This window comes from Schistocerca piceifrons, chromosome 3 (genome assembly GCF_021461385.2).
Source record: "Schistocerca piceifrons isolate TAMUIC-IGC-003096 chromosome 3, iqSchPice1.1, whole genome shotgun sequence".
Lineage (NCBI taxonomy): Eukaryota > Metazoa > Arthropoda > Insecta > Orthoptera > Acrididae > Schistocerca > Schistocerca piceifrons.
The window spans coordinates 263,297,199-263,319,764 of record NC_060140.1 but is presented as its reverse complement, the minus strand read 5'-3'; the positions used below and the strand labels follow the sequence as shown (position 1 = coordinate 263,319,764).

Here is a 22,566-nt window from a genome sequence, read left to right as displayed (position 1 = left end):
TTACTGTACCGTTCAAACCTAAGAAATAATGACAGTAGGATCCACGAGACACTCGTCCCGGATGTACTTGCTCTGGCGGGGGTGTAACTCAGTGGTAGAGTGTCTGCTTCGCATGCAGAAAGTCCTGGGTTCAAATCCCAGCTCCTCCAATTTTTGTTTCTCCGTGCAGCAGTACATGAAAACTTTTGCCTATCACCATATTCTACAAAATTCAGTGTACAAGATTCTTCCCCCAAGCAAGTGGATTTCGTACAGTTCGACCTCATGGCGGGAGGACGATGACCTGCAAGACCCTGGGCTGCGATCCCCCCCCATTGAAATGTTGCTCCAAAGCCTTCGGTATGGCGTGCAGGGTGCATCTCAAACATGTATTTGCAACTCACCGCGACAATCGTCATTTGTTTTTTCGAGATACTGAAAAATGAAGGGGGCACCCGGGATTGAACCGGGGACCTCTCGATCTGCAGTCGAATGCTCTACGACTGAGCTATACCCCCATTCACGATCTTTGCGTTCCCATAACTTAAGGAAAAATATTATACTCTGCCTGGCTAAAGACGTCTAATCGAGCAAAATATTGCGTAATCATTATCTCTCAGTTATATATTAGCGTTAAACGATATAAATATCAAAAATACTAGACACTTCGCGCCTGGAGAAAGTGCGAGTCGGCGCCTTCACCTTAATGTCAGAACGCGAAAATTGCACTAGTAGCTTTTTTTCAAGCAAGTTCTGTTCGTCCGTTCTCCGTAATCGTTTGGTATCTGATTAAACTGACATACTCGCCTATGGCTTTCGTAAACGAAAATTTCATTGTGACCCCGACGTGATTTGAACACGCAACCTTCTGATCTGGAGTCAGACGCGCTACCGTTGCGCCACGGAGTCGACGCTGCTTAGGTCTTGTCATGAATAGGTTCCTCGAACACTTACTGTACCGTTCAAACCTAAGAAATAATGACAGTAGGATCCACGAGACACTCGTCCCGGATGTACTTGCTCTGGCGGGGGTGTAACTCAGTGGTAGAGTGTCTGCTTCGCATGCAGAAAGTCCTGGGTTCAAATCCCAGCTCCTCCAATTTTTGTTTCTCCGTGCAGCAGTACATGAAAACTTTTGCCTATCACCATATTCTACAAAATTCAGTGTACAAGATTCTTCCCCCAAGCAAGTGGATTTCGTACAGTTCGACCTCATGGCGGGAGGACGATGACCTGCAAGACCCTGGGCTGCGATCCCCCCCCATTGAAATGTTGCTCCAAAGCCTTCGGTATGGCGTGCAGGGTGCATCTCAAACATGTATTTGCAACTCACCGCGACAATCGTCATTTGTTTTTTCGAGATACTGAAAAATGAAGGGGGCACCCGGGATTGAACCGGGGACCTCTCGATCTGCAGTCGAATGCTCTACGACTGAGCTATACCCCCATTCACGATCTTTGCGTTCCCATAACTTAAGGAAAAATATTATACTCTGCCTGGCTAAAGACGTCTAATCGAGCAAAATATTGCGTAATCATTATCTCTCAGTTATATATTAGCGTTAAACGATATAAATATCAAAAATACTAGACACTTCGCGCCTGGAGAAAGTGCGAGTCGGCGCCTTCACCTTAATGTCAGAACGCGAAAATTGCACTAGTAGCTTTTTTTCAAGCAAGTTCTGTTCGTCCGTTCTCCGTAATCGTTTGGTATCTGATTAAACTGACATACTCGCCTATGGCTTTCGTAAACGAAAATTTCATTGTGACCCCGACGTGATTTGAACACGCAACCTTCTGATCTGGAGTCAGACGCGCTACCGTTGCGCCACGGAGTCGACGCTGCTTAGGTCTTGTCATGAATAGGTTCCTCGAACACTTACTGTACCGTTCAAACCTAAGAAATAATGACAGTAGGATCCACGAGACACTCGTCCCGGATGTACTTGCTCTGGCGGGGGTGTAACTCAGTGGTAGAGTGTCTGCTTCGCATGCAGAAAGTCCTGGGTTCAAATCCCAGCTCCTCCAATTTTTGTTTCTCCGTGCAGCAGTACATGAAAACTTTTGCCTATCACCATATTCTACAAAATTCAGTGTACAAGATTCTTCCCCCAAGCAAGTGGATTTCGTACAGTTCGACCTCATGGCGGGAGGACGATGACCTGCAAGACCCTGGGCTGCGATCCCCCCCCATTGAAATGTTGCTCCAAAGCCTTCGGTATGGCGTGCAGGGTGCATCTCAAACATGTATTTGCAACTCACCGCGACAATCGTCATTTGTTTTTTCGAGATACTGAAAAATGAAGGGGGCACCCGGGATTGAACCGGGGACCTCTCGATCTGCAGTCGAATGCTCTACGACTGAGCTATACCCCCATTCACGATCTTTGCGTTCCCATAACTTAAGGAAAAATATTATACTCTGCCTGGCTAAAGACGTCTAATCGAGCAAAATATTGCGTAATCATTATCTCTCAGTTATATATTAGCGTTAAACGATATAAATATCAAAAATACTAGACACTTCGCGCCTGGAGAAAGTGCGAGTCGGCGCCTTCACCTTAATGTCAGAACGCGAAAATTGCACTAGTAGCTTTTTTTCAAGCAAGTTCTGTTCGTCCGTTCTCCGTAATCGTTTGGTATCTGATTAAACTGACATACTCGCCTATGGCTTTCGTAAACGAAAATTTCATTGTGACCCCGACGTGATTTGAACACGCAACCTTCTGATCTGGAGTCAGACGCGCTACCGTTGCGCCACGGAGTCGACGCTGCTTAGGTCCTGTCATGAATAGGTTCCTCGAACACTTACTGTACCGTTCAAACCTAAGAAATAATGACAGTAGGATCCACGAGACACTCGTCCCGGATGTACTTGCTCTGGCGGGGGTGTAACTCAGTGGTAGAGTGTCTGCTTCGCATGCAGAAAGTCCTGGGTTCAAATCCCAGCTCCTCCAATTTTTGTTTCTCCGTGCAGCAGTACATGAAAACTTTTGCCTATCACCATATTCTACAAAATTCAGTGTACAAGATTCTTCCCCCAAGCAAGTGGATTTCGTACAGTTCGACCTCATGGCGGGAGGACGATGACCTGCAAGACCCTGGGCTGCGATCCCCCCCCATTGAAATGTTGCTCCAAAGCCTTCGGTATGGCGTGCAGGGTGCATCTCAAACATGTATTTGCAACTCACCGCGACAATCGTCATTTGTTTTTTCGAGATACTGAAAAATGAAGGGGGCACCCGGGATTGAACCGGGGACCTCTCGATCTGCAGTCGAATGCTCTACGACTGAGCTATACCCCCATTCACGATCTTTGCGTTCCCATAACTTAAGGAAAAATATTATACTCTGCCTGGCTAAAGACGTCTAATCGAGCAAAATATTGCGTAATCATTATCTCTCAGTTATATATTAGCGTTAAACGATATAAATATCAAAAATACTAGACACTTCGCGCCTGGAGAAAGTGCGAGTCGGCGCCTTCACCTTAATGTCAGAACGCGAAAATTGCACTAGTAGCTTTTTTTCAAGCAAGTTCTGTTCGTCCGTTCTCCGTAATCGTTTGGTATCTGATTAAACTGACATACTCGCCTATGGCTTTCGTAAACGAAAATTTCATTGTGACCCCGACGTGATTTGAACACGCAACCTTCTGATCTGGAGTCAGACGCGCTACCGTTGCGCCACGGAGTCGACGCTGCTTAGGTCTTGTCATGAATAGGTTCCTCGAACACTTACTGTACCGTTCAAACCTAAGAAATAATGACAGTAGGATCCACGAGACACTCGTCCCGGATGTACTTGCTCTGGCGGGGGTGTAACTCAGTGGTAGAGTGTCTGCTTCGCATGCAGAAAGTCCTGGGTTCAAATCCCAGCTCCTCCAATTTTTGTTTCTCCGTGCAGCAGTACATGAAAACTTTTGCCTATCACCATATTCTACAAAATTCAGTGTACAAGATTCTTCCCCCAAGCAAGTGGATTTCGTACAGTTCGACCTCATGGCGGGAGGACGATGACCTGCAAGACCCTGGGCTGCGATCCCCCCCCATTGAAATGTTGCTCCAAAGCCTTCGGTATGGCGTGCAGGGTGCATCTCAAACATGTATTTGCAACTCACCGCGACAATCGTCATTTGTTTTTTCGAGATACTGAAAAATGAAGGGGGCACCCGGGATTGAACCGGGGACCTCTCGATCTGCAGTCGAATGCTCTACGACTGAGCTATACCCCCATTCACGATCTTTGCGTTCCCATAACTTAAGGAAAAATATTATACTCTGCCTGGCTAAAGACGTCTAATCGAGCAAAATATTGCGTAATCATTATCTCTCAGTTATATATTAGCGTTAAACGATATAAATATCAAAAATACTAGACACTTCGCGCCTGGAGAAAGTGCGAGTCGGCGCCTTCACCTTAATGTCAGAACGCGAAAATTGCACTAGTAGCTTTTTTTCAAGCAAGTTCTGTTCGTCCGTTCTCCGTAATCGTTTGGTATCTGATTAAACTGACATACTCGCCTATGGCTTTCGTAAACGAAAATTTCATTGTGACCCCGACGTGATTTGAACACGCAACCTTCTGATCTGGAGTCAGACGCGCTACCGTTGCGCCACGGAGTCGACGCTGCTTAGGTCTTGTCATGAATAGGTTCCTCGAACACTTACTGTACCGTTCAAACCTAAGAAATAATGACAGTAGGATCCACGAGACACTCGTCCCGGATGTACTTGCTCTGGCGGGGGTGTAACTCAGTGGTAGAGTGTCTGCTTCGCATGCAGAAAGTCCTGGGTTCAAATCCCAGCTCCTCCAATTTTTGTTTCTCCGTGCAGCAGTACATGAAAACTTTTGCCTATCACCATATTCTACAAAATTCAGTGTACAAGATTCTTCCCCCAAGCAAGTGGATTTCGTACAGTTCGACCTCATGGCGGGAGGACGATGACCTGCAAGACCCTGGGCTGCGATCCCCCCCCATTGAAATGTTGCTCCAAAGCCTTCGGTATGGCGTGCAGGGTGCATCTCAAACATGTATTTGCAACTCACCGCGACAATCGTCATTTGTTTTTTCGAGATACTGAAAAATGAAGGGGGCACCCGGGATTGAACCGGGGACCTCTCGATCTGCAGTCGAATGCTCTACGACTGAGCTATACCCCCATTCACGATCTTTGCGTTCCCATAACTTAAGGAAAAATATTATACTCTGCCTGGCTAAAGACGTCTAATCGAGCAAAATATTGCGTAATCATTATCTCTCAGTTATATATTAGCGTTAAACGATATAAATATCAAAAATACTAGACACTTCGCGCCTGGAGAAAGTGCGAGTCGGCGCCTTCACCTTAATGTCAGAACGCGAAAATTGCACTAGTAGCTTTTTTTCAAGCAAGTTCTGTTCGTCCGTTCTCCGTAATCGTTTGGTATCTGATTAAACTGACATACTCGCCTATGGCTTTCGTAAACGAAAATTTCATTGTGACCCCGACGTGATTTGAACACGCAACCTTCTGATCTGGAGTCAGACGCGCTACCGTTGCGCCACGGAGTCGACGCTGCTTAGGTCTTGTCATGAATAGGTTCCTCGAACACTTACTGTACCGTTCAAACCTAAGAAATAATGACAGTAGGATCCACGAGACACTCGTCCCGGATGTACTTGCTCTGGCGGGGGTGTAACTCAGTGGTAGAGTGTCTGCTTCGCATGCAGAAAGTCCTGGGTTCAAATCCCAGCTCCTCCAATTTTTGTTTCTCCGTGCAGCAGTACATGAAAACTTTTGCCTATCACCATATTCTACAAAATTCAGTGTACAAGATTCTTCCCCCAAGCAAGTGGATTTCGTACAGTTCGACCTCATGGCGGGAGGACGATGACCTGCAAGACCCTGGGCTGCGATCCCCCCCCATTGAAATGTTGCTCCAAAGCCTTCGGTATGGCGTGCAGGGTGCATCTCAAACATGTATTTGCAACTCACCGCGACAATCGTCATTTGTTTTTTCGAGATACTGAAAAATGAAGGGGGCACCCGGGATTGAACCGGGGACCTCTCGATCTGCAGTCGAATGCTCTACGACTGAGCTATACCCCCATTCACGATCTTTGCGTTCCCATAACTTAAGGAAAAATATTATACTCTGCCTGGCTAAAGACGTCTAATCGAGCAAAATATTGCGTAATCATTATCTCTCAGTTATATATTAGCGTTAAACGATATAAATATCAAAAATACTAGACACTTCGCGCCTGGAGAAAGTGCGAGTCGGCGCCTTCACCTTAATGTCAGAACGCGAAAATTGCACTAGTAGCTTTTTTTCAAGCAAGTTCTGTTCGTCCGTTCTCCGTAATCGTTTGGTATCTGATTAAACTGACATACTCGCCTATGGCTTTCGTAAACGAAAATTTCATTGTGACCCCGACGTGATTTGAACACGCAACCTTCTGATCTGGAGTCAGACGCGCTACCGTTGCGCCACGGAGTCGACGCTGCTTAGGTCTTGTCATGAATAGGTTCCTCGAACACTTACTGTACCGTTCAAACCTAAGAAATAATGACAGTAGGATCCACGAGACACTCGTCCCGGATGTACTTGCTCTGGCGGGGGTGTAACTCAGTGGTAGAGTGTCTGCTTCGCATGCAGAAAGTCCTGGGTTCAAATCCCAGCTCCTCCAATTTTTGTTTCTCCGTGCAGCAGTACATGAAAACTTTTGCCTATCACCATATTCTACAAAATTCAGTGTACAAGATTCTTCCCCCAAGCAAGTGGATTTCGTACAGTTCGACCTCATGGCGGGAGGACGATGACCTGCAAGACCCTGGGCTGCGATCCCCCCCCATTGAAATGTTGCTCCAAAGCCTTCGGTATGGCGTGCAGGGAGCATCTCAAACATGTATTTGCAACTCACCGCGACAATCGTCATTTGTTTTTTCGAGATACTGAAAAATGAAGGGGGCACCCGGGATTGAACCGGGGACCTCTCGATCTGCAGTCGAATGCTCTACGACTGAGCTATACCCCCATTCACGATCTTTGCGTTCCCATAACTTAAGAAAAATATTATACTCTGCCTGGCTAAAGACGTCTAATCGAGCAAAATATTGCGTAATCATTATCTCTCAGTTATATATTAGCGTTAAACGATATAAATATCAAAAATACTAGACACTTCGCGCCTGGAGAAAGTGCGAGTCGGCGCCTTCACCTTAATGTCAGAACGCGAAAATTGCACTAGTAGCTTTTTTTCAAGCAAGTTCTGTTCGTCCGTTCTCCGTAATCGTTTGGTATCTGATTAAACTGACATACTCGCCTATGGCTTTCGTAAACGAAAATTTCATTGTGACCCCGACGTGATTTGAACACGCAACCTTCTGATCTGGAGTCAGACGCGCTACCGTTGCGCCACGGAGTCGACGCTGCTTAGGTCTTGTCATGAATAGGTTCCTCGAACACTTACTGTACCGTTCAAACCTAAGAAATAATGACAGTAGGATCCACGAGACACTCGTCCCGGATGTACTTGCTCTGGCGGGGGTGTAACTCAGTGGTAGAGTGTCTGCTTCGCATGCAGAAAGTCCTGGGTTCAAATCCCAGCTCCTCCAATTTTTGTTTCTCCGTGCAGCAGTACATGAAAACTTTTGCCTATCACCATATTCTACAAAATTCAGTGTACAAGATTCTTCCCCCAAGCAAGTGGATTTCGTACAGTTCGACCTCATGGCGGGAGGACGATGACCTGCAAGACCCTGGGCTGCGATCCCCCCCCATTGAAATGTTGCTCCAAAGCCTTCGGTATGGCGTGCAGGGTGCATCTCAAACATGTATTTGCAACTCACCGCGACAATCGTCATTTGTTTTTTCGAGATACTGAAAAATGAAGTGGGCACCCGGGATTGAACCGGGGACCTCTCGATCTGCAGTCGAATGCTCTACGACTGAGCTATACCCCCATTCACGATCTTTGCGTTCCCATAACTTAAGGAAAAATATTATACTCTGCCTGGCTAAAGACGTCTAATCGAGCAAAATATTGCGTAATCATTATCTCTCAGTTATATATTAGCGTTAAACGATATAAATATCAAAAATACTAGACACTTCGCGCCTGGAGAAAGTGCGAGTCGGCGCCTTCACCTTAATGTCAGAACGCGAAAATTGCACTAGTAGCTTTTTTTCAAGCAAGTTCTGTTCGTCCGTTCTCCGTAATCGTTTGGTATCTGATTAAACTGACATACTCGCCTATGGCTTTCGTAAACGAAAATTTCATTGTGACCCCGACGTGATTTGAACACGCAACCTTCTGATCTGGAGTCAGACGCGCTACCGTTGCGCCACGGAGTCGACGCTGCTTAGGTCTTGTCATGAATAGGTTCCTCGAACACTTACTGTACCGTTCAAACCTAAGAAATAATGACAGTAGGATCCACGAGACACTCGTCCCGGATGTACTTGCTCTGGCGGGGGTGTAACTCAGTGGTAGAGTGTCTGCTTCGCATGCAGAAAGTCCTGGGTTCAAATCCCAGCTCCTCCAATTTTTGTTTCTCCGTGCAGCAGTACATGAAAACTTTTGCCTATCACCATATTCTACAAAATTCAGTGTACAAGATTCTTCCCCCAAGCAAGTGGATTTCGTACAGTTCGACCTCATGGCGGGAGGACGATGACCTGCAAGACCCTGGGCTGCGATCCCCCCCCATTGAAATGTTGCTCCAAAGCCTTCGGTATGGCGTGCAGGGTGCATCTCAAACATGTATTTGCAACTCACCGCGACAATCGTCATTTGTTTTTTCGAGATACTGAAAAATGAAGGGGGCACCCGGGATTGAACCGGGGACCTCTCGATCTGCAGTCGAATGCTCTACGACTGAGCTATACCCCCATTCACGATCTTTGCGTTCCCATAACTTAAGGAAAAATATTATACTCTGCCTGGCTAAAGACGTCTAATCGAGCAAAATATTGCGTAATCATTATCTCTCAGTTATATATTAGCGTTAAACGATATAAATATCAAAAATACTAGACACTTCGCGCCTGGAGAAAGTGCGAGTCGGCGCCTTCACCTTAATGTCAGAACGCGAAAATTGCACTAGTAGCTTTTTTTCAAGCAAGTTCTGTTCGTCCGTTCTCCGTAATCGTTTGGTATCTGATTAAACTGACATACTCGCCTATGGCTTTCGTAAACGAAAATTTCATTGTGACCCCGACGTGATTTGAACACGCAACCTTCTGATCTGGAGTCAGACGCGCTACCGTTGCGCCACGGAGTCGACGCTGCTTAGGTCTTGTCATGAATAGGTTCCTCGAACACTTACTGTACCGTTCAAACCTAAGAAATAATGACAGTAGGATCCACGAGACACTCGTCCCGGATGTACTTGCTCTGGCGGGGGTGTAACTCAGTGGTAGAGTGTCTGCTTCGCATGCAGAAAGTCCTGGGTTCAAATCCCAGCTCCTCCAATTTTTGTTTCTCCGTGCAGCAGTACATGAAAACTTTTGCCTATCACCATATTCTACAAAATTCAGTGTACAAGATTCTTCCCCCAAGCAAGTGGATTTCGTACAGTTCGACCTCATGGCGGGAGGACGATGACCTGCAAGACCCTGGGCTGCGATCCCCCCCCATTGAAATGTTGCTCCAAAGCCTTCGGTATGGCGTGCAGGGTGCATCTCAAACATGTATTTGCAACTCACCGCGACAATCGTCATTTGTTTTTTCGAGATACTGAAAAATGAAGGGGGCACCCGGGATTGAACCGGGGACCTCTCGATCTGCAGTCGAATGCTCTACGACTGAGCTATACCCCCATTCACGATCTTTGCGTTCCCATAACTTAAGGAAAAATATTATACTCTGCCTGGCTAAAGACGTCTAATCGAGCAAAATATTGCGTAATCATTATCTCTCAGTTATATATTAGCGTTAAACGATATAAATATCAAAAATACTAGACACTTCGCGCCTGGAGAAAGTGCGAGTCGGCGCCTTCACCTTAATGTCAGAACGCGAAAATTGCACTAGTAGCTTTTTTTCAAGCAAGTTCTGTTCGTCCGTTCTCCGTAATCGTTTGGTATCTGATTAAACTGACATACTCGCCTATGGCTTTCGTAAACGAAAATTTCATTGTGACCCCGACGTGATTTGAACACGCAACCTTCTGAGCTGGAGTCAGACGCGCTACCGTTGCGCCACGGAGTCGACGCTGCTTAGGTCTTGTCATGAATAGGTTCCTCGAACACTTACTGTACCGTTCAAACCTAAGAAATAATGACAGTAGGATCCACGAGACACTCGTCCCGGATGTACTTGCTCTGGCGGGGGTGTAACTCAGTGGTAGAGTGTCTGCTTCGCATGCAGAAAGTCCTGGGTTCAAATCCCAGCTCCTCCAATTTTTGTTTCTCCGTGCAGCAGTACATGAAAACTTTTGCCTATCACCATATTCTACAAAATTCAGTGTACAAGATTCTTCCCCCAAGCAAGTGGATTTCGTACAGTTCGACCTCATGGCGGGAGGACGATGACCTGCAAGACCCTGGGCTGCGATCCCCCCCCATTGAAATGTTGCTCCAAAGCCTTCGGTATGGCGTGCAGGGTGCATCTCAAACATGTATTTGCAACTCACCGCGACAATCGTCATTTGTTTTTTCGAGATACTGAAAAATGAAGGGGGCACCCGGGATTGAACCGGGGACCTCTCGATCTGCAGTCGAATGCTCTACGACTGAGCTATACCCCCATTCACGATCTTTGCGTTCCCATAACTTAAGGAAAAATATTATACTCTGCCTGGCTAAAGACGTCTAATCGAGCAAAATATTGCGTAATCATTATCTCTCAGTTATATATTAGCGTTAAACGATATAAATATCAAAAATACTAGACACTTCGCGCCTGGAGAAAGTGCGAGTCGGCGCCTTCACCTTAATGTCAGAACGCGAAAATTGCACTAGTAGCTTTTTTTCAAGCAAGTTCTGTTCGTCCGTTCTCCGTAATCGTTTGGTATCTGATTAAACTGACATACTCGCCTATGGCTTTCGTAAACGAAAATTTCATTGTGACCCCGACGTGATTTGAACACGCAACCTTCTGATCTGGAGTCAGACGCGCTACCGTTGCGCCACGGAGTCGACGCTGCTTAGGTCTTGTCATGAATAGGTTCCTCGAACACTTACTGTACCGTTCAAACCTAAGAAATAATGACAGTAGAATCCACGAGACACTCGTCCCGGATGTACTTGCTCTGGCGGGGGTGTAACTCAGTGGTAGAGTGTCTGCTTCGCATGCAGAAAGTCCTGGGTTCAAATCCCAGCTCCTCCAATTTTTGTTTCTCCGTGCAGCAGTACATGAAAACTTTTGCCTATCACCATATTCTACAAAATTCAGTGTACAAGATTCTTCCCCCAAGCAAGTGGATTTCGTACAGTTCGACCTCATGGCGGGAGGACGATGACCTGCAAGACCCTGGGCTGCGATCCCCCCCCATTGAAATGTTGCTCCAAAGCCTTCGGTATGGCGTGCAGGGTGCATCTCAAACATGTATTTGCAACTCACCGCGACAATCGTCATTTGTTTTTTCGAGATACTGAAAAATGAAGGGGGCACCCGGGATTGAACCGGGGACCTCTCGATCTGCAGTCGAATGCTCTACGACTGAGCTATACCCCCATTCACGATCTTTGCGTTCCCATAACTTAAGGAAAAATATTATACTCTGCCTGGCTAAAGACGTCTAATCGAGCAAAATATTGCGTAATCATTATCTCTCAGTTATATATTAGCGTTAAACGATATAAATATCAAAAATACTAGACACTTCGCGCCTGGAGAAAGTGCGAGTCGGCGCCTTCACCTTAATGTCAGAACGCGAAAATTGCACTAGTAGCTTTTTTTCAAGCAAGTTCTGTTCGTCCGTTCTCCGTAATCGTTTGGTATCTGATTAAACTGACATACTCGCCTATGGCTTTCGTAAACGAAAATTTCATTGTGACCCCGACGTGATTTGAACACGCAACCTTCTGATCTGGAGTCAGACGCGCTACCGTTGCGCCACGGAGTCGACGCTGCTTAGGTCTTGTCATGAATAGGTTCCTCGAACACTTACTGTACCGTTCAAACCTAAGAAATAATGACAGTAGGATCCACGAGACACTCGTCCCGGATGTACTTGCTCTGGCGGGGGTGTAACTCAGTGGTAGAGTGTCTGCTTCGCATGCAGAAAGTCCTGGGTTCAAATCCCAGCTCCTCCAATTTTTGTTTCTCCGTGCAGCAGTACATGAAAACTTTTGCCTATCACCATATTCTACAAAATTCAGTGTACAAGATTCTTCCCCCAAGCAAGTGGATTTCGTACAGTTCGACCTCATGGCGGGAGGACGATGACCTGCAAGACCCTGGGCTGCGATCCCCCCCCATTGAAATGTTGCTCCAAAGCCTTCGGTATGGCGTGCAGGGTGCATCTCAAACATGTATTTGCAACTCACCGCGACAATCGTCATTTGTTTTTTCGAGATACTGAAAAATGAAGGGGGCACCCGGGATTGAACCGGGGACCTCTCGATCTGCAGTCGAATGCTCTACGACTGAGCTATACCCCCATTCACGATCTTTGCGTTCCCATAACTTAAGGAAAAATATTATACTCTGCCTGGCTAAAGACGTCTAATCGAGCAAAATATTGCGTAATCATTATCTCTCAGTTATATATTAGCGTTAAACGATATAAATATCAAAAATACTAGACACTTCGCGCCTGGAGAAAGTGCGAGTCGGCGCCTTCACCTTAATGTCAGAACGCGAAAATTGCACTAGTAGCTTTTTTTCAAGCAAGTTCTGTTCGTCCGTTCTCCGTAATCGTTTGGTATCTGATTAAACTGACATACTCGCCTATGGCTTTCGTAAACGAAAATTTCATTGTGACCCCGACGTGATTTGAACACGCAACCTTCTGATCTGGAGTCAGACGCGCTACCGTTGCGCCACGGAGTCGACGCTGCTTAGGTCTTGTCATGAATAGGTTCCTCGAACACTTACTGTACCGTTCAAACCTAAGAAATAATGACAGTAGGATCCACGAGACACTCGTCCCGGATGTACTTGCTCTGGCGGGGGTGTAACTCAGTGGTAGAGTGTCTGCTTCGCATGCAGAAAGTCCTGGGTTCAAATCCCAGCTCCTCCAATTTTTGTTTCTCCGTGCAGCAGTACATGAAAACTTTTGCCTATCACCATATTCTACAAAATTCAGTGTACAAGATTCTTCCCCCAAGCAAGTGGATTTCGTACAGTTCGACCTCATGGCGGGAGGACGATGACCTGCAAGACCCTGGGCTGCGATCCCCCCCCATTGAAATGTTGCTCCAAAGCCTTCGGTATGGCGTGCAGGGTGCATCTCAAACATGTATTTGCAACTCACCGCGACAATCGTCATTTGTTTTTTCGAGATACTGAAAAATGAAGTGGGCACCCGGGATTGAACCGGGGACCTCTCGATCTGCAGTCGAATGCTCTACGACTGAGCTATACCCCCATTCACGATCTTTGCGTTCCCATAACTTAAGGAAAAATATTATACTCTGCCTGGCTAAAGACGTCTAATCGAGCAAAATATTGCGTAATCATTATCTCTCAGTTATATATTAGCGTTAAACGATATAAATATCAAAAATACTAGACACTTCGCGCCTGGAGAAAGTGCGAGTCGGCGCCTTCACCTTAATGTCAGAACGCGAAAATTGCACTAGTAGCTTTTTTTCAAGCAAGTTCTGTTCGTCCGTTCTCCGTAATCGTTTGGTATCTGATTAAACTGACATACTCGCCTATGGCTTTCGTAAACGAAAATTTCATTGTGACCCCGACGTGATTTGAACACGCAACCTTCTGATCTGGAGTCAGACGCGCTACCGTTGCGCCACGGAGTCGACGCTGCTTAGGTCTTGTCATGAATAGGTTCCTCGAACACTTACTGTACCGTTCAAACCTAAGAAATAATGACAGTAGGATCCACGAGACACTCGTCCCGGATGTACTTGCTCTGGCGGGGGTGTAACTCAGTGGTAGAGTGTCTGCTTCGCATGCAGAAAGTCCTGGGTTCAAATCCCAGCTCCTCCAATTTTTGTTTCTCCGTGCAGCAGTACATGAAAACTTTTGCCTATCACCATATTCTACAAAATTCAGTGTACAAGATTCTTCCCCCAAGCAAGTGGATTTCGTACAGTTCGACCTCATGGCGGGAGGACGATGACCTGCAAGACCCTGGGCTGCGATCCCCCCCCATTGAAATGTTGCTCCAAAGCCTTCGGTATGGCGTGCAGGGTGCATCTCAAACATGTATTTGCAACTCACCGCGACAATCGTCATTTGTTTTTTCGAGATACTGAAAAATGAAGGGGGCACCCGGGATTGAACCGGGGACCTCTCGATCTGCAGTCGAATGCTCTACGACTGAGCTATACCCCCATTCACGATCTTTGCGTTCCCATAACTTAAGGAAAAATATTATACTCTGCCTGGCTAAAGACGTCTAATCGAGCAAAATATTGCGTAATCATTATCTCTCAGTTATATATTAGCGTTAAACGATATAAATATCAAAAATACTAGACACTTCGCGCCTGGAGAAAGTGCGAGTCGGCGCCTTCACCTTAATGTCAGAACGCGAAAATTGCACTAGTAGCTTTTTTTCAAGCAAGTTCTGTTCGTCCGTTCTCCGTAATCGTTTGGTATCTGATTAAACTGACATACTCGCCTATGGCTTTCGTAAACGAAAATTTCATTGTGACCCCGACGTGATTTGAACACGCAACCTTCTGATCTGGAGTCAGACGCGCTACCGTTGCGCCACGGAGTCGACGCTGCTTAGGTCTTGTCATGAATAGGTTCCTCGAACACTTACTGTACCGTTCAAACCTAAGAAATAATGACAGTAGGATCCACGAGACACTCGTCCCGGATGTACTTGCTCTGGCGGGGGTGTAACTCAGTGGTAGAGTGTCTGCTTCGCATGCAGAAAGTCCTGGGTTCAAATCCCAGCTCCTCCAATTTTTGTTTCTCCGTGCAGCAGTACATGAAAACTTTTGCCTATCACCATATTCTACAAAATTCAGTGTACAAGATTCTTCCCCCAAGCAAGTGGATTTCGTACAGTTCGACCTCATGGCGGGAGGACGATGACCTGCAAGACCCTGGGCTGCGATCCCCCCCCATTGAAATGTTGCTCCAAAGCCTTCGGTATGGCGTGCAGGGTGCATCTCAAACATGTATTTGCAACTCACCGCGACAATCGTCATTTGTTTTTTCGAGATACTGAAAAACGAAGGGGGCACCCGGGATTGAACCGGGGACCTCTCGATCTGCAGTCGAATGCTCTACGACTGAGCTATACCCCCATTCACGATCTTTGCGTTCCCATAACTTAAGGAAAAATATTATACTCTGCCTGGCTAAAGACGTCTAATCGAGCAAAATATTGCGTAATCATTATCTCTCAGTTATATATTAGCGTTAAACGATATAAATATCAAAAATACTAGACACTTCGCGCCTGGAGAAAGTGCGAGTCGGCGCCTTCACCTTAATGTCAGAACGCGAAAATTGCACTAGTAGCTTTTTTTCAAGCAAGTTCTGTTCGTCCGTTCTCCGTAATCGTTTGGTATCTGATTAAACTGACATACTCGCCTATGGCTTTCGTAAACGAAAATTTCATTGTGACCCCGACGTGATTTGAACACGCAACCTTCTGATCTGGAGTCAGACGCGCTACCGTTGCGCCACGGAGTCGACGCTGCTTAGGTCTTGTCATGAATAGGTTCCTCGAACACTTACTGTACCGTTCAAACCTAAGAAATAATGACAGTAGGATCCACGAGACACTCGTCCCGGATGTACTTGCTCTGGCGGGGGTGTAACTCAGTGGTAGAGTGTCTGCTTCGCATGCAGAAAGTCCTGGGTTCAAATCCCAGCTCCTCCAATTTTTGTTTCTCCGTGCAGCAGTACATGAAAACTTTTGCCTATCACCATATTCTACAAAATTCAGTGTACAAGATTCTTCCCCCAAGCAAGTGGATTTCGTACAGTTCGACCTCATGGCGGGAGGACGATGACCTGCAAGACCCTGGGCTGCGATCCCCCCCCATTGAAATGTTGCTCCAAAGCCTTCGGTATGGCGTGCAGGGTGCATCTCAAACATGTATTTGCAACTCACCGCGACAATCGTCATTTGTTTTTTCGAGATACTGAAAAATGAAGGGGGCACCCGGGATTGAACCGGGGACCTCTCGATCTGCAGTCGAATGCTCTACGACTGAGCTATACCCCCATTCACGATCTTTGCGTTCCCATAACTTAAGGAAAAATATTATACTCTGCCTGGCTAAAGACGTCTAATCGAGCAAAATATTGCGTAATCATTATCTCTCAGTTATATATTAGCGTTAAACGATATAAATATCAAAAATACTAGACACTTCGCGCCTGGAGAAAGTGCGAGTCGGCGCCTTCACCTTAATGTCAGAACGCGAAAATTGCACTAGTAGCTTTTTTTCAAGCAAGTTCTGTTCGTCCGTTCTCCGTAATCGTTTGGTATCTGATTAAACTGACATACTCGCCTATGGCTTTCGTAAACGAAAATTTCATTGTGACCCCGACGTGATTTGAACACGCAACCTTCTGATCTGGAGTCAGACGCGCTACCGTTGCGCCACGGAGTCGACGCTGCTTAGGTCTTGTCATGAATAGGTTCCTCGAACACTTACTGTACCGTTCAAACCTAAGAAATAATGACAGTAGGATCCACGAGACACTCGTCCCGGATGTACTTGCTCTGGCGGGGGTGTAACTCAGTGGTAGAGTGTCTGCTTCGCATGCAGAAAGTCCTGGGTTCAAATCCCAGCTCCTCCAATTTTTGTTTCTCCGTGCAGCAGTACATGAAAACTTTTGCCTATCACCATATTCTACAAAATTCAGTGTACAAGATTCTTCCCCCAAGCAAGTGGATTTCGTACAGTTCGACCTCATGGCGGGAGGACGATGACCTGCAAGACCCTGGGCTGCGATCCCCCCCCATTGAAATGTTGCTCCAAAGCCTTCGGTATGGCGTGCAGGGTGCATCTCAAACATGTATTTGCAACTCACCGCGACAATCGTCATTTGTTTTTTCGAGATACTGAAAAATGAAGGGGGCACCCGGGATTGAACCGGAGACCTCTCGATCTGCAGTCGAATGCTCTACGACTGAGCTATACCCCCATTCACGATCTTTGCGTTCCCATAACTTAAGGAAAAATATTATACTCTGCCTGGCTAAAGACGTCTAATCGAGCAAAATATTGCGTAATCATTATCTCTCAGTTATATATTAGCGTTAAACGATATAAATATCAAAAATACTAGACACTTCGCGCCTGGAGAAAGTGCGAGTCGGCGCCTTCACCTTAATGTCAGAACGCGAAAATTGCACTAGTAGCTTTTTTTCAAGCAAGTTCTGTTCGTCCGTTCTCCGTAATCGTTTGGTATCTGATTAAACTGACATACTCGCCTATGGCTTTCGTAAACGAAAATTTCATTGTGACCCCGACGTGATTTGAACACGCAACCTTCTGATCTGGAGTCAGACGCGCTACCGTTGCGCCACGGAGTCGACGCTGCTTAGGTCTTGTCATGAATAGGTTCCTCGAACACTTACTGTACCGTTCAAACCTAAGAAATAATGACAGTAGGATCCACGAGACACTCGTCCCGGATGTACTTGCTCTGGCGGGGGTGTAACTCAGTGGTAGAGTGTCTGCTTCGCATGCAGAAAGTCCTGGGTTCAAATCCCAGCTCCTCCAATTTTTGTTTCTCCGTGCAGCAGTACATGAAAACTTTTGCCTATCACCATATTCTACAAAATTCAGTGTACAAGATTCTTCCCCCAAGCAAGTGGATTTCGTACAGTTCGACCTCATGGCGGGAGGACGATGACCTGCAAGACCCTGGGCTGCGATCCCCCCCCATTGAAATGTTGCTCCAAAGCCTTCGGTATGGCGTGCAGGGTGCATCTCAAACATGTATTTGCAACTCACCGCGACAATCGTCATTTGTTTTTTCGAGATACTGAAAAATGAAGGGGGCACCCGGGATTGAACCGGGGACCTCTCGATCTGCAGTCGAATGCTCTACGACTGAGCTATACCCCCATTCACGATCTTTGCGTTCCCATAACTTAAGGAAAAATATTATACTCTGCCTGGCTAAAGACGTCTAATCGAGCAAAATATTGCGTAATCATTATCTCTCAGTTATATATTAGCGTTAAACGATATAAATATCAAAAATACTAGACACTTCGCGCCTGGAGAAAGTGCGAGTCGGCGCCTTCACCTTAATGTCAGAACGCGAAAATTGCACTAGTAGCTTTTTTTCAAGCAAGTTCTGTTCGTCCGTTCTCCGTAATCGTTTGGTATCTGATTAAACTGACATACTCGCCTATGGCTTTCGTAAACGAAAATTTCATTGTGACCCCGACGTGATTTGAACACGCAACCTTCTGATCTGGAGTCAGACGCGCTACCGTTGCGCCACGGAGTCGACGCTGCTTAGGTCTTGTCATGAATAGGTTCCTCGAACACTTACTGTACCGTTCAAACCTAAGAAATAATGACAGTAGGATCCACGAGACACTCGTCCCGGATGTACTTGCTCTGGCGGGGGTGTAACTCAGTGGTAGAGTGTCTGCTTCGCATGCAGAAAGTCCTGGGTTCAAATCCCAGCTCCTCCAATTTTTGTTTCTCCGTGCAGCAGTACATGAAAACTTTTGCCTATCACCATATTCTACAAAATTCAGTGTACAAGATTCTTCCCCCAAGCAAGTGGATTTCGTACAGTTCGACCTCATGGCGGGAGGACGATGACCTGCAAGACCCTGGGCTGCGATCCCCCCCCATTGAAATGTTGCTCCAAAGCCTTCGGTATGGCGTGCAGGGTGCATCTCAAACATGTATTTGCAACTCACCGCGACAATCGTCATTTGTTTTTTCGAGATACTGAAAAATGAAGGGGGCACCCGGGATTGAACCGGGGACCTCTCGATCTGCAGTCGAATGCTCTACGACTGAGCTATACCCCCATTCACGATCTTTGCGTTCCCATAACTTAAGGAAAAATATTATACTCTGCCTGGCTAAAGACGTCTAATCGAGCAAAATATTGCGTAATCATTATCTCTCAGTTATATATTAGCGTTAAACGATATAAATATCAAAAATACTAGACACTTCGCGCCTGGAGAAAGTGCGAGTCGGCGCCTTCACCTTAATGTCAGAACGCGAAAATTGCACTAGTAGCTTTTTTTCAAGCAAGTTCTGTTCGTCCGTTCTCCGTAATCGTTTGGTATCTGATTAAACTGACATACTCGCCTATGGCTTTCGTAAACGAAAATTTCATTGTGACCCCGACGTGATTTGAACACGCAACCTTCTGATCTGGAGTCAGACGCGCTACCGTTGCGCCACGGAGTCGACGCTGCTTAGGTCTTGTCATAATAGGTTCCTCGAACACTTACTGTACCGTTCAAACCTAAGAAATAATGACAGTAGGATCCACGAGACACTCGTCCCGGATGTACTTGCTCTGGCGGGGGTGTAACTCAGTGGTAGAGTGTCTGCTTCGCATGCAGAAAGTCCTGGGTTCAAATCCCAGCTCCTCCAATTTTTGTTTCTCCGTGCAGCAGTACATGAAAACTTTTGCCTATCACCATATTCTACAAAATTCAGTGTACAAGATTCTTCCCCCAAGCAAGTGGATTTCGTACAGTTCGACCTCATGGCGGGAGGACGATGACCTGCAAGACCCTGGGCTGCGATCCCCCCCCATTGAAATGTTGCTCCAAAGCCTTCGGTATGGCGTGCAGGGTGCATCTCAAACATGTATTTGCAACTCACCGCGACAATCGTCATTTGTTTTTTCGAGATACTGAAAAATGAAGGGGGCACCCGGGATTGAACCGGGGACCTCTCGATCTGCAGTCGAATGCTCTACGACTGAGCTATACCCCCATTCACGATCTTTGCGTTCCCATAACTTAAGGAAAAATATTATACTCTGCCTGGCTAAAGACGTCTAATCGAGCAAAATATTGCGTAATCATTATCTCTCAGTTATATATTAGCGTTAAACGATATAAATATCAAAAATACTAGACACTTCGCGCCTGGAGAAAGTGCGAGTCGGCGCCTTCACCTTAATGTCAGAACGCGAAAATTGCACTAGTAGCTTTTTTTCAAGCAAGTTCTGTTCGTCCGTTCTCCGTAATCGTTTGGTATCTGATTAAACTGACATACTCGCCTATGGCTTTCGTAAACGAAAATTTCATTGTGACCCCGACGTGATTTGAACACGCAACCTTCTGATCTGGAGTCAGACGCGCTACCGTTGCGCCACGGAGTCGACGCTGCTTAGGTCTTGTCATAATAGGTTCCTCGAACACTTACTGTACCGTTCAAACCTAAGAAATAATGACAGTAGGATCCACGAGACACTCGTCCCGGATGTACTTGCTCTGGCGGGGGTGTAACTCAGTGGTAGAGTGTCTGCTTCGCATGCAGAAAGTCCTGGGTTCAAATCCCAGCTCCTCCAATTTTTGTTTCTCCGTGCAGCAGTACATGAAAACTTTTGCCTATCACCATATTCTACAAAATTCAGTGTACAAGATTCTTCCCCCAAGCAAGTGGATTTCGTACAGTTCGACCTCATGGCGGGAGGACGATGACCTGCAAGACCCTGGGCTGCGATCCCCCCCCATTGAAATGTTGCTCCAAAGCCTTCGGTATGGCGTGCAGGGTGCATCTCAAACATGTATTTGCAACTCACCGCGACAATCGTCATTTGTTTTTTCGAGATACTGAAAAACGAAGGGGGCACCCGGGATTGAACCGGGGACCTCTCGATCTGCAGTCGAATGCTCTACGACTGAGCTATACCCCCATTCACGATCTTTGCGTTCCCATAACTTAAGGAAAAATATTATACTCTGCCTGGCTAAAGACGTCTAATCGAGCAAAATATTGCGTAATCATTATCTCTCAGTTATATATTAGCGTTAAACGATATAAATATCAAAAATACTAGACACTTCGCGCCTGGAGAAAGTGCGAGTCGGCGCCTTCACCTTAATGTCAGAACGCGAAAATTGCACTAGTAGCTTTTTTTCAAGCAAGTTCTGTTCGTCCGTTCTCCGTAATCGTTTGGTATCTGATTAAACTGACATACTCGCCTATGGCTTTCGTAAACGAAAATTTCATTGTGACCCCGACGTGATTTGAACACGCAACCTTCTGATCTGGAGTCAGACGCGCTACCGTTGCGCCACGGAGTCGACGCTGCTTAGGTCTTGTCATAATAGGTTCCTCGAACACTTACTGTACCGTTCAAACCTAAGAAATAATGACAGTAGGATCCACGAGACACTCGTCCCGGATGTACTTGCTCTGGCGGGGGTGTAACTCAGTGGTAGAGTGTCTGCTTCGCATGCAGAAAGTCCTGGGTTCAAATCCCAGCTCCTCCAATTTTTGTTTCTCCGTGCAGCAGTACATGAAAACTTTTGCCTATCACCATATTCTACAAAATTCAGTGTACAAGATTCTTCCCCCAAGCAAGTGGATTTCGTACAGTTCGACCTCATGGCGGGAGGACGATGACCTGCAAGACCCTGGGCTGCGATCCCCCCCCATTGAAATGTTGCTCCAAAGCCTTCGGTATGGCGTGCAGGGTGCATCTCAAACATGTATTTGCAACTCACCGCGACAATCGTCATTTGTTTTTTCGAGATACTGAAAAATGAAGGGGGCACCCGGGATTGAACCGGGGACCTCTCGATCTGCAGTCGAATGCTCTACGACTGAGCTATACCCCCATTCACGATCTTTGCGTTCCCATAACTTAAGGAAAAATATTATACTCTGCCTGGCTAAAGACGTCTAATCGAGCAAAATATTGCGTAATCATTATCTCTCAGTTATATATTAGCGTTAAACGATATAAATATCAAAAATACTAGACACTTCGCGCCTGGAGAAAGTGCGAGTCGGCGCCTTCACCTTAATGTCAGAACGCGAAAATTGCACTAGTAGCTTTTTTTCAAGCAAGTTCTGTTCGTCCGTTCTCCGTAATCGTTTGGTATCTGATTAAACTGACATACTCGCCTATGGCTTTCGTAAACGAAAATTTCATTGTGACCCCGACGTGATTTGAACACGCAACCTTCTGATCTGGAGTCAGACGCGCTACCGTTGCGCCACGGAGTCGACGCTGCTTAGGTCTTGTCATGAATAGGTTCCTCGAACACTTACTGTACCGTTCAAACCTAAGAAATAATGACAGTAGGATCCACGAGACACTCGTCCCGGATGTACTTGCTCTGGCGGGGGTGTAACTCAGTGGTAGAGTGTCTGCTTCGCATGCAGAAAGTCCTGGGTTCAAATCCCAGCTCCTCCAATTTTTGTTTCTCCGTGCAGCAGTACATGAAAACTTTTGCCTATCACCATATTCTACAAAATTCAGTGTACAAGATTCTTCCCCCAAGCAAGTGGATTTCGTACAGTTCGACCTCATGGCGGGAG

General features: G+C 46.3%; 73 non-coding genes across 73 annotated transcripts; 25 read left to right on the top strand and 48 right to left on the bottom strand.

Annotated features, from left to right (window-relative positions):
• The first annotated feature begins 77 nt into the window (after window positions 1-77).
• On the top strand, window positions 78-149 carry Trnaa-cgc. Its single transcript has one exon. It is a non-coding gene; the product is annotated as a tRNA-Ala (tRNA).
• Window positions 150-425: 276 nt separating this feature from the next.
• Window positions 426-497, bottom strand: Trnac-gca. The gene has a single exon. It is a non-coding gene; the product is annotated as a tRNA-Cys (tRNA).
• A 319-nt stretch (window positions 498-816) lies between these two features.
• On the bottom strand, window positions 817-888 carry Trnaw-cca. Its single transcript has one exon. It is a non-coding gene; the product is annotated as a tRNA-Trp (tRNA).
• A 118-nt stretch (window positions 889-1,006) lies between these two features.
• Window positions 1,007-1,078, top strand: Trnaa-cgc. Its single transcript has one exon. It is a non-coding gene; the product is annotated as a tRNA-Ala (tRNA).
• Window positions 1,079-1,354: 276 nt separating this feature from the next.
• Window positions 1,355-1,426, bottom strand: Trnac-gca. The gene has a single exon. It is a non-coding gene; the product is annotated as a tRNA-Cys (tRNA).
• Window positions 1,427-1,745: 319 nt separating this feature from the next.
• On the bottom strand, window positions 1,746-1,817 carry Trnaw-cca. Its single transcript has one exon. It is a non-coding gene; the product is annotated as a tRNA-Trp (tRNA).
• Window positions 1,818-1,935: 118 nt separating this feature from the next.
• Window positions 1,936-2,007, top strand: Trnaa-cgc. The gene has a single exon. It is a non-coding gene; the product is annotated as a tRNA-Ala (tRNA).
• Window positions 2,008-2,283: 276 nt separating this feature from the next.
• Trnac-gca lies at window positions 2,284-2,355 on the bottom strand. The gene has a single exon. It is a non-coding gene; the product is annotated as a tRNA-Cys (tRNA).
• Window positions 2,356-2,674: 319 nt separating this feature from the next.
• Trnaw-cca lies at window positions 2,675-2,746 on the bottom strand. Its single transcript has one exon. It is a non-coding gene; the product is annotated as a tRNA-Trp (tRNA).
• Window positions 2,747-2,864: 118 nt separating this feature from the next.
• On the top strand, window positions 2,865-2,936 carry Trnaa-cgc. Its single transcript has one exon. It is a non-coding gene; the product is annotated as a tRNA-Ala (tRNA).
• Window positions 2,937-3,212: 276 nt separating this feature from the next.
• Window positions 3,213-3,284, bottom strand: Trnac-gca. The gene has a single exon. It is a non-coding gene; the product is annotated as a tRNA-Cys (tRNA).
• A 319-nt stretch (window positions 3,285-3,603) lies between these two features.
• Trnaw-cca lies at window positions 3,604-3,675 on the bottom strand. Its single transcript has one exon. It is a non-coding gene; the product is annotated as a tRNA-Trp (tRNA).
• A 118-nt stretch (window positions 3,676-3,793) lies between these two features.
• Trnaa-cgc lies at window positions 3,794-3,865 on the top strand. Its single transcript has one exon. It is a non-coding gene; the product is annotated as a tRNA-Ala (tRNA).
• A 276-nt stretch (window positions 3,866-4,141) lies between these two features.
• Trnac-gca lies at window positions 4,142-4,213 on the bottom strand. Its single transcript has one exon. It is a non-coding gene; the product is annotated as a tRNA-Cys (tRNA).
• Window positions 4,214-4,532: 319 nt separating this feature from the next.
• On the bottom strand, window positions 4,533-4,604 carry Trnaw-cca. Its single transcript has one exon. It is a non-coding gene; the product is annotated as a tRNA-Trp (tRNA).
• A 118-nt stretch (window positions 4,605-4,722) lies between these two features.
• On the top strand, window positions 4,723-4,794 carry Trnaa-cgc. Its single transcript has one exon. It is a non-coding gene; the product is annotated as a tRNA-Ala (tRNA).
• A 276-nt stretch (window positions 4,795-5,070) lies between these two features.
• Trnac-gca lies at window positions 5,071-5,142 on the bottom strand. The gene has a single exon. It is a non-coding gene; the product is annotated as a tRNA-Cys (tRNA).
• A 319-nt stretch (window positions 5,143-5,461) lies between these two features.
• Trnaw-cca lies at window positions 5,462-5,533 on the bottom strand. The gene has a single exon. It is a non-coding gene; the product is annotated as a tRNA-Trp (tRNA).
• Window positions 5,534-5,651: 118 nt separating this feature from the next.
• On the top strand, window positions 5,652-5,723 carry Trnaa-cgc. The gene has a single exon. It is a non-coding gene; the product is annotated as a tRNA-Ala (tRNA).
• Window positions 5,724-5,999: 276 nt separating this feature from the next.
• Trnac-gca lies at window positions 6,000-6,071 on the bottom strand. The gene has a single exon. It is a non-coding gene; the product is annotated as a tRNA-Cys (tRNA).
• A 319-nt stretch (window positions 6,072-6,390) lies between these two features.
• On the bottom strand, window positions 6,391-6,462 carry Trnaw-cca. Its single transcript has one exon. It is a non-coding gene; the product is annotated as a tRNA-Trp (tRNA).
• A 118-nt stretch (window positions 6,463-6,580) lies between these two features.
• Trnaa-cgc lies at window positions 6,581-6,652 on the top strand. Its single transcript has one exon. It is a non-coding gene; the product is annotated as a tRNA-Ala (tRNA).
• A 276-nt stretch (window positions 6,653-6,928) lies between these two features.
• On the bottom strand, window positions 6,929-7,000 carry Trnac-gca. The gene has a single exon. It is a non-coding gene; the product is annotated as a tRNA-Cys (tRNA).
• A 318-nt stretch (window positions 7,001-7,318) lies between these two features.
• Trnaw-cca lies at window positions 7,319-7,390 on the bottom strand. Its single transcript has one exon. It is a non-coding gene; the product is annotated as a tRNA-Trp (tRNA).
• A 118-nt stretch (window positions 7,391-7,508) lies between these two features.
• On the top strand, window positions 7,509-7,580 carry Trnaa-cgc. The gene has a single exon. It is a non-coding gene; the product is annotated as a tRNA-Ala (tRNA).
• Window positions 7,581-7,856: 276 nt separating this feature from the next.
• Trnac-gca lies at window positions 7,857-7,928 on the bottom strand. Its single transcript has one exon. It is a non-coding gene; the product is annotated as a tRNA-Cys (tRNA).
• Window positions 7,929-8,247: 319 nt separating this feature from the next.
• On the bottom strand, window positions 8,248-8,319 carry Trnaw-cca. The gene has a single exon. It is a non-coding gene; the product is annotated as a tRNA-Trp (tRNA).
• A 118-nt stretch (window positions 8,320-8,437) lies between these two features.
• On the top strand, window positions 8,438-8,509 carry Trnaa-cgc. The gene has a single exon. It is a non-coding gene; the product is annotated as a tRNA-Ala (tRNA).
• Window positions 8,510-8,785: 276 nt separating this feature from the next.
• Trnac-gca lies at window positions 8,786-8,857 on the bottom strand. Its single transcript has one exon. It is a non-coding gene; the product is annotated as a tRNA-Cys (tRNA).
• A 319-nt stretch (window positions 8,858-9,176) lies between these two features.
• Trnaw-cca lies at window positions 9,177-9,248 on the bottom strand. The gene has a single exon. It is a non-coding gene; the product is annotated as a tRNA-Trp (tRNA).
• A 118-nt stretch (window positions 9,249-9,366) lies between these two features.
• On the top strand, window positions 9,367-9,438 carry Trnaa-cgc. Its single transcript has one exon. It is a non-coding gene; the product is annotated as a tRNA-Ala (tRNA).
• A 276-nt stretch (window positions 9,439-9,714) lies between these two features.
• On the bottom strand, window positions 9,715-9,786 carry Trnac-gca. The gene has a single exon. It is a non-coding gene; the product is annotated as a tRNA-Cys (tRNA).
• A 319-nt stretch (window positions 9,787-10,105) lies between these two features.
• Trnaw-cca lies at window positions 10,106-10,177 on the bottom strand. The gene has a single exon. It is a non-coding gene; the product is annotated as a tRNA-Trp (tRNA).
• Window positions 10,178-10,295: 118 nt separating this feature from the next.
• Window positions 10,296-10,367, top strand: Trnaa-cgc. The gene has a single exon. It is a non-coding gene; the product is annotated as a tRNA-Ala (tRNA).
• Window positions 10,368-10,643: 276 nt separating this feature from the next.
• Trnac-gca lies at window positions 10,644-10,715 on the bottom strand. The gene has a single exon. It is a non-coding gene; the product is annotated as a tRNA-Cys (tRNA).
• Window positions 10,716-11,034: 319 nt separating this feature from the next.
• On the bottom strand, window positions 11,035-11,106 carry Trnaw-cca. Its single transcript has one exon. It is a non-coding gene; the product is annotated as a tRNA-Trp (tRNA).
• A 118-nt stretch (window positions 11,107-11,224) lies between these two features.
• On the top strand, window positions 11,225-11,296 carry Trnaa-cgc. The gene has a single exon. It is a non-coding gene; the product is annotated as a tRNA-Ala (tRNA).
• Window positions 11,297-11,572: 276 nt separating this feature from the next.
• Trnac-gca lies at window positions 11,573-11,644 on the bottom strand. Its single transcript has one exon. It is a non-coding gene; the product is annotated as a tRNA-Cys (tRNA).
• A 319-nt stretch (window positions 11,645-11,963) lies between these two features.
• On the bottom strand, window positions 11,964-12,035 carry Trnaw-cca. Its single transcript has one exon. It is a non-coding gene; the product is annotated as a tRNA-Trp (tRNA).
• Window positions 12,036-12,153: 118 nt separating this feature from the next.
• On the top strand, window positions 12,154-12,225 carry Trnaa-cgc. Its single transcript has one exon. It is a non-coding gene; the product is annotated as a tRNA-Ala (tRNA).
• Window positions 12,226-12,501: 276 nt separating this feature from the next.
• On the bottom strand, window positions 12,502-12,573 carry Trnac-gca. Its single transcript has one exon. It is a non-coding gene; the product is annotated as a tRNA-Cys (tRNA).
• A 319-nt stretch (window positions 12,574-12,892) lies between these two features.
• Window positions 12,893-12,964, bottom strand: Trnaw-cca. Its single transcript has one exon. It is a non-coding gene; the product is annotated as a tRNA-Trp (tRNA).
• Window positions 12,965-13,082: 118 nt separating this feature from the next.
• Trnaa-cgc lies at window positions 13,083-13,154 on the top strand. Its single transcript has one exon. It is a non-coding gene; the product is annotated as a tRNA-Ala (tRNA).
• Window positions 13,155-13,430: 276 nt separating this feature from the next.
• Trnac-gca lies at window positions 13,431-13,502 on the bottom strand. Its single transcript has one exon. It is a non-coding gene; the product is annotated as a tRNA-Cys (tRNA).
• A 319-nt stretch (window positions 13,503-13,821) lies between these two features.
• Trnaw-cca lies at window positions 13,822-13,893 on the bottom strand. The gene has a single exon. It is a non-coding gene; the product is annotated as a tRNA-Trp (tRNA).
• Window positions 13,894-14,011: 118 nt separating this feature from the next.
• Window positions 14,012-14,083, top strand: Trnaa-cgc. The gene has a single exon. It is a non-coding gene; the product is annotated as a tRNA-Ala (tRNA).
• Window positions 14,084-14,359: 276 nt separating this feature from the next.
• Trnac-gca lies at window positions 14,360-14,431 on the bottom strand. The gene has a single exon. It is a non-coding gene; the product is annotated as a tRNA-Cys (tRNA).
• A 319-nt stretch (window positions 14,432-14,750) lies between these two features.
• Window positions 14,751-14,822, bottom strand: Trnaw-cca. Its single transcript has one exon. It is a non-coding gene; the product is annotated as a tRNA-Trp (tRNA).
• A 118-nt stretch (window positions 14,823-14,940) lies between these two features.
• Window positions 14,941-15,012, top strand: Trnaa-cgc. The gene has a single exon. It is a non-coding gene; the product is annotated as a tRNA-Ala (tRNA).
• Window positions 15,013-15,288: 276 nt separating this feature from the next.
• Window positions 15,289-15,360, bottom strand: Trnac-gca. Its single transcript has one exon. It is a non-coding gene; the product is annotated as a tRNA-Cys (tRNA).
• A 319-nt stretch (window positions 15,361-15,679) lies between these two features.
• Window positions 15,680-15,751, bottom strand: Trnaw-cca. Its single transcript has one exon. It is a non-coding gene; the product is annotated as a tRNA-Trp (tRNA).
• Window positions 15,752-15,869: 118 nt separating this feature from the next.
• On the top strand, window positions 15,870-15,941 carry Trnaa-cgc. The gene has a single exon. It is a non-coding gene; the product is annotated as a tRNA-Ala (tRNA).
• Window positions 15,942-16,217: 276 nt separating this feature from the next.
• Trnac-gca lies at window positions 16,218-16,289 on the bottom strand. Its single transcript has one exon. It is a non-coding gene; the product is annotated as a tRNA-Cys (tRNA).
• Window positions 16,290-16,608: 319 nt separating this feature from the next.
• Trnaw-cca lies at window positions 16,609-16,680 on the bottom strand. The gene has a single exon. It is a non-coding gene; the product is annotated as a tRNA-Trp (tRNA).
• Window positions 16,681-16,798: 118 nt separating this feature from the next.
• On the top strand, window positions 16,799-16,870 carry Trnaa-cgc. The gene has a single exon. It is a non-coding gene; the product is annotated as a tRNA-Ala (tRNA).
• A 276-nt stretch (window positions 16,871-17,146) lies between these two features.
• Trnac-gca lies at window positions 17,147-17,218 on the bottom strand. Its single transcript has one exon. It is a non-coding gene; the product is annotated as a tRNA-Cys (tRNA).
• Window positions 17,219-17,537: 319 nt separating this feature from the next.
• Window positions 17,538-17,609, bottom strand: Trnaw-cca. Its single transcript has one exon. It is a non-coding gene; the product is annotated as a tRNA-Trp (tRNA).
• Window positions 17,610-17,727: 118 nt separating this feature from the next.
• Window positions 17,728-17,799, top strand: Trnaa-cgc. Its single transcript has one exon. It is a non-coding gene; the product is annotated as a tRNA-Ala (tRNA).
• A 276-nt stretch (window positions 17,800-18,075) lies between these two features.
• On the bottom strand, window positions 18,076-18,147 carry Trnac-gca. Its single transcript has one exon. It is a non-coding gene; the product is annotated as a tRNA-Cys (tRNA).
• Window positions 18,148-18,466: 319 nt separating this feature from the next.
• On the bottom strand, window positions 18,467-18,538 carry Trnaw-cca. Its single transcript has one exon. It is a non-coding gene; the product is annotated as a tRNA-Trp (tRNA).
• A 118-nt stretch (window positions 18,539-18,656) lies between these two features.
• Window positions 18,657-18,728, top strand: Trnaa-cgc. Its single transcript has one exon. It is a non-coding gene; the product is annotated as a tRNA-Ala (tRNA).
• Window positions 18,729-19,004: 276 nt separating this feature from the next.
• Window positions 19,005-19,076, bottom strand: Trnac-gca. Its single transcript has one exon. It is a non-coding gene; the product is annotated as a tRNA-Cys (tRNA).
• Window positions 19,077-19,395: 319 nt separating this feature from the next.
• Window positions 19,396-19,467, bottom strand: Trnaw-cca. The gene has a single exon. It is a non-coding gene; the product is annotated as a tRNA-Trp (tRNA).
• Window positions 19,468-19,584: 117 nt separating this feature from the next.
• Window positions 19,585-19,656, top strand: Trnaa-cgc. The gene has a single exon. It is a non-coding gene; the product is annotated as a tRNA-Ala (tRNA).
• A 276-nt stretch (window positions 19,657-19,932) lies between these two features.
• Window positions 19,933-20,004, bottom strand: Trnac-gca. Its single transcript has one exon. It is a non-coding gene; the product is annotated as a tRNA-Cys (tRNA).
• A 319-nt stretch (window positions 20,005-20,323) lies between these two features.
• Trnaw-cca lies at window positions 20,324-20,395 on the bottom strand. The gene has a single exon. It is a non-coding gene; the product is annotated as a tRNA-Trp (tRNA).
• Window positions 20,396-20,512: 117 nt separating this feature from the next.
• Trnaa-cgc lies at window positions 20,513-20,584 on the top strand. Its single transcript has one exon. It is a non-coding gene; the product is annotated as a tRNA-Ala (tRNA).
• A 276-nt stretch (window positions 20,585-20,860) lies between these two features.
• Window positions 20,861-20,932, bottom strand: Trnac-gca. Its single transcript has one exon. It is a non-coding gene; the product is annotated as a tRNA-Cys (tRNA).
• Window positions 20,933-21,251: 319 nt separating this feature from the next.
• On the bottom strand, window positions 21,252-21,323 carry Trnaw-cca. The gene has a single exon. It is a non-coding gene; the product is annotated as a tRNA-Trp (tRNA).
• Window positions 21,324-21,440: 117 nt separating this feature from the next.
• Window positions 21,441-21,512, top strand: Trnaa-cgc. Its single transcript has one exon. It is a non-coding gene; the product is annotated as a tRNA-Ala (tRNA).
• Window positions 21,513-21,788: 276 nt separating this feature from the next.
• On the bottom strand, window positions 21,789-21,860 carry Trnac-gca. Its single transcript has one exon. It is a non-coding gene; the product is annotated as a tRNA-Cys (tRNA).
• Window positions 21,861-22,179: 319 nt separating this feature from the next.
• Window positions 22,180-22,251, bottom strand: Trnaw-cca. The gene has a single exon. It is a non-coding gene; the product is annotated as a tRNA-Trp (tRNA).
• Window positions 22,252-22,369: 118 nt separating this feature from the next.
• Window positions 22,370-22,441, top strand: Trnaa-cgc. The gene has a single exon. It is a non-coding gene; the product is annotated as a tRNA-Ala (tRNA).
• Window positions 22,442-22,566: the final 125 nt, after the last annotated feature.